At 45.8% G+C, this 13,952-nt stretch overlaps 1 long non-coding RNA gene across 3 annotated transcripts; it reads right to left on the bottom strand.

The window, feature by feature from the left end:
- Positions 1-1,391: 1,391 nt before the first annotated feature.
- Positions 1,392-13,458, bottom strand: LOC132814157 (uncharacterized). 3 transcript variants are annotated; one of them, XR_009644327.1, is made up of 3 exons: positions 13,389-13,445; positions 5,930-6,333; positions 1,392-2,805 (listed from the first exon to the last, which is right to left on the bottom strand). It is a non-coding gene; the product is annotated as an uncharacterized LOC132814157 (long non-coding RNA). The 3 variants fall into 3 exon arrangements; XR_009644328.1 differs by lacking the exon at positions 5,930-6,333 and having other exon boundaries at positions 13,389-13,458; XR_009644326.1 differs by lacking the exon at positions 13,389-13,445 and having other exon boundaries at positions 5,930-6,654.
- Positions 13,459-13,952: the final 494 nt, after the last annotated feature.

Below are 13,952 nucleotides of genomic sequence, written 5' to 3' on the forward strand. Positions count from 1 at the left end.
TTGGCCCATATCCTTCCAGTCCTTTCCTACCCAAATATTTATCCAAACGCATTTGAAATGTTGTTAATTTACCCCCCTCAACTACATCTGCGAGTAGCTCATCCATGTACCAGCGTCTGTGGAAAGAAGTGGCCCCTCAGGTTCCCCTTTATTCCTTTCCTTCTAACGTTAAACTGATCCTCTCTCGTCCTCGATTCTCTACACCTTGGAAAAAGACTGAGAGCATTAACCCTATCTATACCCCTCGTGATTTTGTACAGCTCTATAACAACTCCCCCAGTCTCCTACACGCTAAAGAAAATGTCCTATCTTGTCCAACCTCTCCCTATAACTCAGATCATTGGGTCCTGGCAACATCCTTGTAAATTTCTTCTGTACTCTTTCTAAGTTAATAACATCCTCCCTTAAACAAAGTGACAAAACCTGAACACAATACTCCAAGTGCGGCCTTACCAAAGTCCTGTATAACTGCAGCATAAATTCCCATCTTCTATACTCAATATCCTGCCTGATGAAGGCCAATGTGCCAAATGCCTCCTTCACTGCCCTGTCTACCTGTGACTCCACTCTCAGGGAACCGTGCACCTGAGCACCAAGGTCTCTCTGCCCCCTGCACCCCTTAAGGCCCTCCCATTCACCATGAAACTCCTACCTTGATTTGAATTTCCAAAATGCAAGACCTCACGCTTCTATATTAAATTCCATTTCTCGGCCCATTTCCCCAACTGATTAAGGTCCTGCTGCAATTTCTGATAATATTCCTCACTGATCATGCTCCCACTTACTTTAATGTCATCTGCAAACTTATTAATCATACCTTGTACATTCTCAACCAAATCATAGATACCAAACAGCTATGGACCCAGCCTCCAGTCTGACAAACATCTTTCCACTAAACCCACTTCTTCCTACCATCAAGCCAACTGTGTATCCAATTGGACAGTTCCCACGCATTCTACATGTTGTAACCTTCCTGAGCAGCCTGCCATTTGGAAACTTATCAAACCTCATCAAAGCACTCTAAGAAATTTGGGAAGCATGATCTATGCTGTCTATGCTGACTGCTCCGAATCAAACCCTGTGTAAGTAATGGGTGCAGTCAATGGTATGCTGTCCTTCATTGTAAGATGATTCGAGTACATAAGTGAAGCCATCTTTCAGCTGTTGTAGAACCTTGCTGAGAGAGCATTTGGAGCATTCTGTACAGATTTGATGTCCTTTGTAAGGAATGGTTCCCGTACCATAGACACGGATGATGGTAACATGAGGATAGAGTGAGGAAACTGAGTGTTTAACCTGTAGAGTGTGATAGACGAAAAAATGGTGATGCTGAAACATGAGGAGTGGCAGGGGTCTCTTATTTCCAAAACAGAAATTCCATACTTTACCCAGGAGTTATTGGTTTGATTTATTGTCACGTGTACCTCAGTACAGGGAAACACTTTATTTATGAGCAGTGGAGGCAGATCATAGTAAACATGGCCAGACAGATCATAGGGTGGAAATAGACTTGGACAGAGTAAGGCATAACGGTTACATTGAACAGGATGTGCACTAGACAAGATCAACATGAACAAGATCAGCATTATTTGAATTTAGAGAGTCCATCCATCAGTCTAACGTGACTTTCCTAATAGTTTATATGCCTTAATTAACTCTCCCCACGTTATTGTGTAGTCGGCGTGTGAACCCGAACTGAACGTCAGGTTGCTCACAATCCCCAACAGCAGCCACAATACCTTCCATCTGAAACAGGTAGCCATTCCCATCAGCATCCACCCTACATAGAGAACACCAGGCTGGCTTCCCGGAGATGGAAGGAGCCTTCTTGTAACTTCACACAAGACATATGTCTTCCCTCCTCACCGCGAGAAAACCACGTTAAAGTCCCACGTGTGTATCATGACAGACGGAGCTACGAGGAACAACGTGGAGCAGTCTGTGTGTGCAGCCTCTGCTCCACTTGGTCATCATGTTAGAGCATCAATTAGGAGACAGCGAGGACTGTTGATGCTGAAGATCAGAGTAGTTTGCTGGAAAAGCACAGCAGGAGAATCGACGTTTCGAGCATAAGCCGTTCATCAGGAATCAGCATCAATTACCTCATTCTGCCCCGTGTAAGTGCATTGAGGTGGGAATGGCCTCCTACTGTTCCTGTGTAAGTCACTCAAGGGACTGACTGGCTTCTTCCTCGTCCGATTGGGTCAAAGGCCTGATTGTGTTACCCCTGGTTCCTGAATGACAGCTCGATGTGCTGACTAGTGTGATGATGCTGTAGCTTTAAGAAGTTATTTTGTTCTGGTTTATTTTAAGAGAGAGATTGAATGACCGTTACCAAGCTGGCTAGTTAGGATCACTTGAATAAACAACTAGTGATGCCTTGGGTTTATTTTAATGCAGATGGAATGGGTGTGGTCAGCTTTCACAGATTAGGATTTCTGGGTTTCGGTTTCTCAGTAACATCAGAAATTATTGGGGTCTCCACCGAGTTGAAAGTTTTAGTGAATGTCTCCTGGCAGCTCCTCTCTATGAATTTTCTCTTGGTGCTGTTTTTAAATCCTGAATTGGAGAAATATTTGTGTCATTCAGTGTCTGAATATTCCTTTTTTCCAAGGGCTGTGTTCATGTGATTTTCCAGTATTGGAACAGTTCATTAGTATTAGTTCCTAGATCTATTGTTCTGTTAACTTGTCCAATATAATTACATTATTCTAAATTCTTCTTTCTTTGGTTTTATTTCATCTATCGTATTTAAGCAAATGGGGTTATGCTTCACACCGAGTTGTTTGTCCAGTAACATTGCATCTGGAACAGACATTTTACATTTTCTTTAAAATAAGAAAACATTAGAGTCTAGGCTACCGCCTTCAAATATTGTCGAGGGGCTCTGGTGTGGCCCATCACACTAGAATCCTTCCCTTCTTGAGTAATATGTTGGAGGCACTGAATGGGCTGTCCCTGTTCTTCTCTAATAGTGTCAATGGGTTGAATGACCTCCTCATATTCCTGTGAAACCAGTGTAAGGTGCGGAATGAACTCTTAGTTTACTGTGGCAATGTGTAGTGTCAGACAGTCCTTTATATGAATGTTACAGACTCTTTAAAAGCACAAGCCTCAATGGAGTCCATGTCTTGCTGCACATGGACACAGTCCAGTTCAGGAGCTGACGGGGGCGTCAAATTATTCTGAACATTGTGGAATCCTAGGTGACCATCCCCACTTCTGATCTTATGGCGGGGAGAGTGAGGGTGGGGAGACATTGATGAAGCAGCTGAAGATGTTTGTGAAGAGGAAGCTACCCTGAGGATCTCCCACAGAGGTGACCCAGGACTGAGATGATGAACATCTTCCTTTGTGCCATGTTTGACTCCAAACACTGGAGAGTTTTCTCTGATTCCATTAAGTTCAGATTTGTTCAGCTCCTTGATGTCAACAGAAGCCTTGATATCAGGGTCAATCATTTTTACCTGACCCCTTGTGTCAACCTCTTTTGTTCATATCAATAAGCCATGGTATAGGAGCAGCAAGGGTTTTCTTCAAACAGGTGGCATTGAATGTCAGGGTTTCTCTTCTCAAGAGTGTTCGGGGAGCCAGATGACTGAAAGTATTTGAAGAGGAGGTAGATGGATATTGACCTGTCAGAGAGTTGAGGGCGATGAGGAATTGGGTATGAAAGAGGATTTCAGACCAAGAGCAGATCAGTCATGATCTTAGTGAAGGGCAAGGCAGGCTTGGGGAGTGAACGACCTGCCCCTGTGTCTGATGTTCTCACATTCTGTTATTGGAAAGTTAGTGGGTGATATTTTCATGAATGTTCTGTTATTGAATGTTGCCGTCAGGGAGACAAGAGGATTTTGTGAGCCATCGCTGGGTGAGGTATGGGGGCTGTATTCATAGTGAATTTGGGTCTACAATATGACCAAGAAATAGAGCACAAGTTTCAGAGAGAGGAAGCTCTGTACAGAGAGATGAGGGGCCTCTTTCATACCCAGCTTGGGTTTTATAAGTACACTTCTCAAATCACCTCAAACCGTGTGGGACACCCTTAAAGGGCCGAATGATCTCCTCGGTTTCTGTGCACCAGGTTATAGAAGTAAGTAGCCTCTAAATGCTCCTGCCGAACAGGTTTAATGGGCTGAATGGAACACAGGAACACGGGATTGAGGGACAGGAGTGAGTCATTAGATACGTTGAACCTTCTCCACCAGGCACTAAGATTGTGGCTGATCAGGTTGTGGTCTCAGCCCCACTTTCCTGTCTGCGTCCCATTATCCATGACTCAGTTCTCTGTCAAATATTTCACTAACATAACTGTCAATCAATGTGAACATAGAGGCATAATAAACTTCCAGTGAAGAGGATTCTGATTTGGACATTACTTTCAGAATTTTTTGTCATCCCTCTTATAGAATCAGTGTCATGCAGAACAGAAACAGACCTGTTAGTCCAATCTGTTCACAACGAGCTGATATCACATCTGATCCAGTCCCATTTACCAGCGTTTGGCCAATATCCCTCCTCTTTCAGATACTTTTTAAATGTGCGATTGTAACTGCCTTCACCACTTCCTCTGACAGCACTTTCGGTACACACACCACTCTCTGTGTGAAACATTTATCTTCAGGTCCCTTCTAAGTCATTTGTCCTCACCTCTTCAAACTATGCACTCCTGTTCTGGAGTCCCCTACCCTGGGGAGCAGAACATATCTGTTCAGAATATCTATGTCCCTGATGATTATATAAACCTCTATAATGTTACCCTTCAAGCTCTGACACTCCAGGTGGAAACACCTCAAACTAATCATCCTCTCCCTAAAGCGCAAACCTCCAGTCCTGGGACATCTGTGTAAATCTTTTCTGCAGAAAACCGAGTTGTACGCAGTATTCTTAAAGTGGCCTCACCAACATCCTGAACAGATGCAACATGCCACCACAACCCCTATACTCAATGCTCTGACTGATTAAGGCAAATGTGTAAAATGTGTTCTGTACTGCACTGTCTGCATTCGACTCCACTTTCAAGGAACAAGGTACCTGCAGCCCTATGTCCATTTGTTTCAGAACACTCACCAGGCCCTTACCATTAAGTGTACAATTTCTGCTCACAAGCCTCAAGGCTGAAAAATACCCCTCTTCCTTCAAGCCAATTGTGACGAGCTTCTTCTGTATCCCATGTGACCGAACCTTACTAATCTGCCTACCAATCGGAATGTTATGAACACCTTGCTGAGGTCCATAATGACAATATCTACCAAACTGCCTTCATCAATCTTCTGTATCAACTCTTCACAAAACTCAACCAAATTAATGTCCCATGATTTCCCATGCAGAAAGCCACGTTGTCTACCCCGATCAGCCCTTACCTTCCCAAATGTATGTAAATGCTATCCCCAGAATCCCCTCCAACAACTCACCCACCACCGACATCAGGCTCACCGGTCTATAGTTCCCCGGCTTTTTGGGTCACTGTCTCCTTTTCTAGTCCCACTCCTCCACTGTTCACAACAAATGTTAAATGTAACCAGGTCGGTGATGTGGCCGATGATATTGGTCTCAGACTGGGTCAGGGTCAGTTTTAGGAACAAGTCAGGCTAGTTTCTTTAATCTGCTCAAATAGCACGTTTATGATCCAGAGCAACGCTACTCCAACTATGATGGAATGCTGAATGGCAAACTGGATATTGCAAACAAAGACTCGATATTTCCCGTTCTAAAAACACACACACACACACACACACACACACACACACACACACACACACACACACACACACACACACACACACACACACACACACACACACACACGCAGACTTTCTGCAATTTCACGTTAAAGAACCTTGTCCAAATATTTGTGTAACTAATGACAAAAGGAAAAATTGAGAGATTGTCCAAAATGTTATTCTGCTTCTGAAGATATTGTACTCACACAGCTGCTAGCAATGGGATTTTATCCTGGGACAGTTGGAATTGGGCTGAATTCCCTTTGCATTCGGCAGTCAGGAGGTTCCAGGTTAGCACAGTGGCTCAGGAGTTCGCAGTGTTCCATCACAGCATCAGGGGTATGAGTTCAATTCCAGCCTCGGGCGACTATCTGGGTGGAGTTTGCATCTTCTCCCCTTGTCTGCGTGAGCTTCTGATGGGCGCTCCCATTTCCTCCCACAGCCCAAAGCTGTATAATTCAAGTGGGTTGGTCAAATAGTCCACAGTGTTCAGCGATTTCTACTTTAGGTGAACTAGTCAGTGGTAACTGTAAGGGCATGGGAAGGTTACTCTTTGGAAGGTTGGTATGGACTTGTTGGGCCGAAGGGCTTGTTTCCACACTGCAGGATTCTATAAAAATAAGAATGGTAACAATGACAGTAGACTTTTGTTTTAGCTCGTACACGTTACTGTGATGGGGAATAATGAAGGAGAGAGAGTGCAATAGGCTGTTTCTTCTCTGGCAGATGACATTGTCTCCCTCTCTGAGTTGAATCACACAATAATGTCATTCTCTCCCAATACTGGACCATGTGAGGTCTCCTTGTACATTGTCCAAACTATGTCTCCATCACATTCCCTGTTCCATGTCGGTGCATCATTGCTGCTGTCATACACAGAGCCATACCCTGAGCAGAAAATGGTCTTGGACGATTTGAAGATATGTTTATATGTCCCTGCGTCATTAAAAAATAAAATGTTTAATGTATTCAGAATACATAGAACATAGAACAGTCCAGCACAGAACAGGCCCTTCAGCCCACCATGTTGTGCCGACCATTGATCCTCATGTATGCACCCTCACATTTCTGTGACCATATGCATATCCAGCAGTCTCTTAAATGTCCCCAATGACCTCGCTTCCACAACTGCTGCTGGCAACGCATTCCATGCTCTCACAACTCTCTGTGTAAAGAACCCGCCTCTGACATCCCCTCTATACTTTCCTCCAACCAGCTTAAAACTATGACCCCTCGTGTTAGCCATTTCTGCCCTGGGAAATAGTCTATGGCTATCAACTCTATCTATGTCTCTCATAATCTTGAATACCTCAATTAGGTCCCCTCTCCTCCTCCTTTCCTCCAATGAAAAAAGTCCGAGCTCAGTCAACCTCTCCTCATAAGATAAGCCCTCCAGTCCAGGCAGCATCCTGGTAAACCTCCTCTGAACCCTCTCCAAAGCATCCACATCTTTCCTATAATAGGGTGACCAGAACTGGACACAGTATTCCAAATGCGTTCAAACCAAAGTTTTATAGAGCTGCAACAAGATCTCACGACTCTTAAACTGAATCTCCCTGTTAATGAAAGACAAAAAACCATATGCTTTCTTAACAAAACTGTCCACTTGGGTGGCCATTTTAAGAGATCTATGTACCTGCACACCAAGATCTCTCTGTTCCTTCACACTGCCAAGAATCCTATCCTTAATCCTGTACTCAGCTTTCAAATTCGACCTTCCAAAATGCATCACATCGCATTTATCCAGGTTGAACTCCATCTGCCACCTCTCAGCCCATCTCTGCATCCTGTCAATGTCCCGCTGCAGCCTACAACAGCCCTCTATACTGTCAACGACATCTCCAACCGTCATGTCATTGCAAACTTGCTCACTGATTCTTCAATCCGCTCATCCAAGTCATTTTTAAAAAATTACCAAGAGTAGAGGCCCAAGGTCAGAGCCCCGAGGAACACCACTCACCACAGACTTCCGGGCAGAATATTTTCCTTCCACTACCACTCACTGTCTTCTGCTGGCCAGCCAATTCTGTATCCAGCCAGCTAACACAGATACCTGTGTTAAAATGAATTCTTTGTTTTAACAAATACAGAAATTGCTGGAAAAACTCACCAGGTCTGTCAGCATCCAGATGCCTTTTACATGATGTAGTTGTACCAGCCTCCACCACTTCCTCTGGCAGCTCATTCCATACGCACACCACCCTCTGTGTGAAAAGGTGCCCCTTAGGCCTCTTCAAAACCTTTCCCCTCTCACTTTCCACCAATATCCTCTAGTTTTGGACGCCCCTAACCTGGGGAAAAGCCTTGACTACAAACCCTATCCATGACCGTTCTGATTTTATAAACCTTTACTGCTGCGAAATGTGACTCCAATCAACACGAATGGCTGTACTTTCAATAATCCTGGGCCGAAATGCTGAAATTCAACACTGACACCTGTTCTTTCTCCATCAAGTCACAATTCTAAAACCAGTTTCATCAGTTTGTTCAGATATATTAGGAGACACTTCTGTGGGATTTACACCTAGACCTTTGTGCCCGGAGGTAGGGACACGAGCACCACTCGGCAATACCCATAAAGCTGTAACATTATTCACTGTGTTTGTTCATCAGCCTGTTATGACATGCTGAGACATACCTCTGCAGCAGGCAGGACATGAATCCACACCTTCTGGTCCAGAGCTAGGAACACTACCAAACAATTTCAGGAATTGGAATCAAACCCAGTGCCTTGGCTCAGAGACAGGGACACTACCCACTACACTACTATACCCAGATTTTGGGTCACATTTTAAGGGGCAGCGTTCAGCTCGGTGTGGATTTATTATAATCAGGTTACCATTACTGAACTACACAAAACATTTTGTGTTGTTAAACTAGTGCAAGATCGAAATTAACTATGACCATCTTTAATCGCTATTATCTGTAGTCTGCAATATTAGGGAAAGAATTCCTGCAGACACACTCTGCCCAATGAAGGCTCTCAAATAGATATTTATTACTGAACACCAGGCACGGAGAAAGACCATAATTTCTGGTCCCAAAACACCGACCAGTATAACCTAAATCTCACGTATGTCTACCCTCTGCCTAAAACCATGAAATGATACCAGGCCGCTGATTACTGTCCAGCCTCTCCTCCCCACTGACTGTGTCTGCAATCCGTCCCTCCTCCTCTAACCACACAATGCAAACCAAGCTCAGGGTCTTTGTGAAAATCAAGGCCGGACTATGCAGGCCTCCTGGAGAGGGGTGGGCATTTTAAAATTAAACGGGGAAGGTGAGGAGGTGGTAATATCACTCACTGGCCGAGGCGTGGCAGATGGATTTAAGTTTTGATGAATGAGAGGTATTGGATTTGGTAAATCCAACAAGAGTAGGACTTATACAATTAAACGTAGGGCCTTTGGCAGTGTTGTAGAACAGAGACCTAGGCCATCAGGTATAATTCTTTAAAAGTTGCATCTCATATAGATAATGTGGTTAAGAAGGTGTTTAACACACTTGTCTTCAAAGGTCAGACCCTTGAGTATCGAATTTGGGACGTCATGTTGAGGTTGTACAGGACATTGGTGAGACCTCTTCTGGGATACTGTGTCCAGTCTGGACATCCTGCCCGCTCATTCCATAGGCACACCACCCTCTGGGTGAAAAAGCTGCCCTTAGGTCACTTTTAAATGTTTCCCCTCTTACAACTATGTCCTCTAGTTTTGGTCTCCACTACCCCCTTATAAAATACATTGACTATTCACTTTGATATTATTGACCTTGATATTATTAAGCTGGAGAGGGTTCAGAAGAGTTTAACCTGGATGTTGCTGGAAATGGAGGGATTGAGCTATAAGGAGAGGCTGAATAGGCTGGGACATTTTTCACTGGAGAGTATGAGATGGAGGGGTAACTTTGCAGAGGTTTATAAAATAGTGAGGGGTACAGATAAGCTGAAGGGCTGATGTCTTTTCCCTAGAGTTGGGGATTCAAAACTGAGGGATATTTTAACGTGCGAGGAAAACAGATTTACAAAAGTCAGGAAAGGTAATTATTTTAGACAGAAGCTGGCTTTTGTGTGGAATGAACTTCCAGAGCAAGTGGTGAAAGCAGGGACAGTTACAACGTTTAAAGGACATTTAGATCAGTACATGGATAAGACATCAGTTTGGATGGTGCTGTGAGCAGCTGCCCTCTCCCTCCCCCTCTCTGAATGAATCCCTGTTGGTTTTCACCCTCTGCCAATGCCTGTGCAGTGGCGTGGGGAGGCCAGCAGAGGGTGGCATTGCATCACTTTCAGCACCATAGAGACAGCCAGACCTGCTCCACACGGAGACACACAGATACACACACAGCAATTGTTAGGACACGGCATAGATCTCATCTGGTAATTTAAACTAAACATAAATAAATGCTCAATTCGCCTCATAAACTGTTGAAATATGAGTGACAGAGAACTCCCAAATTCCACTGTTTAAATAAAAACAACAATGTAGCTTTTAACACTGAAAGTGAACTGAAAGAGACCCTCTATCTCTTAACTGCTTATAACCCGACTCCAGCTCTACAGCAATATACTGTTTCTGGGTCTGCCATCCTCTCATATCACAGGGACTTGTAAGCTCTCAGTTCAGAGCAGCATTCACTCTCTCTTAAAGGTACAGTACACACTTTCACCTTCATCCCATTATACCCTGATGAATATAGATAAGTGGAACCTATCCGGATTTCTCTTGCTCTGTGGTTTGTCAATATTTCATCTACTCTGTCTCGTATGTGTCAGGACTTTTGTTATTCCATTGACAGTATGTCATTATTTGACTCTGTCCATAGGGAAATATCAGTATTTCACTTGCTCACACTCCTGTGTGTGGGGCAGGATTTCAGTTGTTTCATGGGGACTGTGACACTATGACAATCTTAATGTTTGTAAATGGTACCAAACCTGCAAGAATTGTAAAGTCTATGGAGGACAGTGTGGAACTCTAACAGGACAGTGACACGCTGGTAGACGGGGATCAATGCAGAGCAGTGTGAGGTGATGCACTTTGGTATGAAAGATAAAGAAAGACAGTTTAAAACAGGCTGTGCCATTATAAAGGGGCTGCAGGAACAGAGAGCGCTGGGTGTATATGAGCACAGATTGTTGAAGATGTCAGGACAAGTGGGGGAGAGCAGTAACTATCACAGATTAGTGTCAGTATCTGAGCTGTTTACAGGGGGAGGTGAGGGAGGGAGTCTCCGTGCTCCCTTCCTGGGAGGTGGTGGTGACAATGTGATGTGAGCCCACCCTCCTGCCCCCCGAGACCGTGGGGATTCCATTTGTACCAGCTCGACACAGAAGGGAGATGGCATCAGGGCCACGGCTTCTAAGTTGTGCCGGGGGAAACGGAGCTGCCAGTGGGTTTAAAGTGAGAATTGCCCTTCACTGAACATTGCTCCTTACTCGGTCGGTGGGACGTGGATGTTTCAGAATCCCCACATGAGGCTTCCAGGGTCGTGCCAGGGCCCTCCCCACATGGCGGGTGAGGGGGTGAGGGAATGGATATCGAGCACTCCACCACCCGGCTTGGCCCTTTCGGTCCGACTGCAAGCTGTTTCTCCTGGAATGGGAGAAAGGGAGGGTGGGAGTGGGTGGCCCTGCTGTTAGTGCCGGTGTACATGGGGGACATGGGGAGGGGTTCGGATGGAGTCAGTCCACAGGGTTGTATCCATGAAGTGTTATTAGTGTGAGGGGTAAAGTGGAGGGAGGGAGTGAGAGAGAGGGAGAGAGAGAGCGGAAGAGAGGGGGGGAGAGAGAGAGAGAGAGAGAGTGGTGGGGGTGTGGGTGGGGGGGGAAGGTGCCATAACAGATATACAGTGAGCAGAGAGAATACAGTGACCCTTATCCTGACAGAGCGGGAAGGTTATTGATGCTTGTCCTGTATTGCTGGACATTTCTGCAGACCGCAGATACTGCACTGAGCTGGGTGGGGAGCTCAGACCATGCTCAGTGGGTCTGGTGGTGTGGCTCCCTCTGGGAAGAGAATGGTCACCCTCTGTACTAGCCCATCCACCAGGACCGCCGTGGCACCAGTGCCAGGGGTCACAGAATACCCAGGGGCACGCATGATGGGTGGGAGAATCGGGCTGGTATTGAATGAAAGGGACACCATGGGTAGTTAATGAGGTGAGTTCAACACGATAGCACCAAGAAATTAGCACAGCCTCGTGTGGATGATCCTTCTATTCCTGGGGCCGCACGGTGGCACAGTGGTTAGCACTGCTGCCTCACAGCGCCATAGACCCGTGTTCAATTAATGCCTCAGGCGATTGACTGTGTGGAGTTTGCACATTCTCCCCGTGGGTTTCCTCCGGGTGCTCCGGTTTCCTCCCACAGTCCAAAGATGTGCGGGTCAGGTGAATTGGCCATGCTAAATTGCCCGTAGTGTTAGGTAAGGGGTAAATGTAGGGTATGGGTGGGTTGCACTTCGGCGTGTCAGTGTGGACTTGTTGGGCTGAAGGGCCTGTTTCCACACTGTAAGTAATCTAATCAATGCACTGGGGTGGGGTACACAGTCCTACATGCTGGGAGGGTAACTGCTCCTGGGTTACAGCTTAATTCACGGGTGATCACTGCACAGGTCTCTGTGCTGGTCAGACTGTCTGGCTGAGGTTTATAGATAATACAATGGTGTGGTCAGTGCAGCTCCCCGTGCTGGATGGATATGTAGCCTGTGCACAGTACATCATGGTGGGAGAATGGATAGAGGGGAAAGGTGATGGACAGGTCACGGAGCTCCCCGGAACGTTCTGTCCCCGACATTCTATAACTGACATTCCCCGGAACGTTCTGTCCCTGACATTCTATAACTGACATTCCCCGGAACGTTCTGTCCCTGACATTCTATAACTGACATTCCCCGGAACGTTCTGTCCCCGACATTCTATAACTGACATTCCCCGGAACGTTCTGTCCCTGACATTCTATAACTGACATTCCCCGGAACGTTCTGTCCCTGACATTCTATAACTGACATTCCCCGGAACGTTCTGTCCCTGACGTTGTTTGTTTGTGAACGGCCGGACGTCAGTGAATTGAACAAACGATAAGATCCCGAGGGAAGAGATCCCGTTCCAGGGAGAAGGAGACACTGTTCCGAAGGCCCCTCAGGCAGTTAAAGGGGGAATACGTTTTCCCTGCGTTTACATTTCTCCACGACACAGGATCGACCACAATTTAGACCAAAATACAGAAATTCCCAAACTCCGTTTGTCTTCAGGAAACTGGGAGAGAATCCTTCAGGACAGCAACATTCCCACCCTCCGTATTAGGAACTGGGAAGGAGTGACCTGTGTCTGCTCTCGAGTGATCGAGTGTGTGGGAATGTTCTAGAAACCATCTGTCCTTATGGATGTGTCTCTGTGTGTTTGGGGAGGGAGGGTTTCTTGTGGTTTATGTCACATTTTTGTCAGTAATTCCGACCTTCCCATTTGTTATTCCAGCTCCAATTATTTTAATAAATCCCTGAATACAGGGACACATTTGAAAATCTCACTGGGTCCCCGATCAAACGGGTCCCTTTGCCTCCAGGCTGATGGATAATGGGTTTGTTTTCCTTCCTCACAGTTAACGTAGTGACCATCTACGTCCTGCTTTATAAAGATTGTGGATTGTCTCCATGTGTCAGACGTTACCTGGGGGCCATGGCAGCGGCGGATCTCCTGGTCATTATCCTCGACCTGATCCTGAGACACATTCCCATTGTTTATGGGAACAGTTTTATTTCCTGAGGACTCCGTCCCCGTGTGTAATATCCACGCCGTCCTGCTTTATGCAGCCACTGACTGCTCTGTCTGGTTCACCGTCACTTTCACCTTTGATCGGTTTGTGGCCATTTGTTGCCAGAAGCTGAAAAGTAAATATTGCAGTGAGAAAACGGCGGCTGTGGTTCTGGGAGCAGTGACTGTGCTGAGCTGTTTAAAGAACATTTCCTGGTATTTTATGCTCACGGCTCGGTATTGGCTGGGGAACGCCCCTGGTTTTGTGATGTAACAGACGCTGTTCGATTCTCCAGTGTCTGGGTCACAATCGAGTTCCTCCACCACATTCTAACCCCGGGTGTCCCATTTCTCCTGATTCTGCTGCTCAATGTTCTCACCGTCAGACACATTTTAGTGACCAGCAGAGCCCGCAGGAGACTCCGCGCTCACACCAATGGGGACGCTCAGTCTGACACTGAAATGAGAAACCGAAAAAAA

Source organism: Hemiscyllium ocellatum, unplaced genomic scaffold (genome assembly GCF_020745735.1).
Source record: "Hemiscyllium ocellatum isolate sHemOce1 unplaced genomic scaffold, sHemOce1.pat.X.cur. scaffold_698_pat_ctg1, whole genome shotgun sequence".
Taxonomy (NCBI): domain Eukaryota; kingdom Metazoa; phylum Chordata; class Chondrichthyes; order Orectolobiformes; family Hemiscylliidae; genus Hemiscyllium; species Hemiscyllium ocellatum.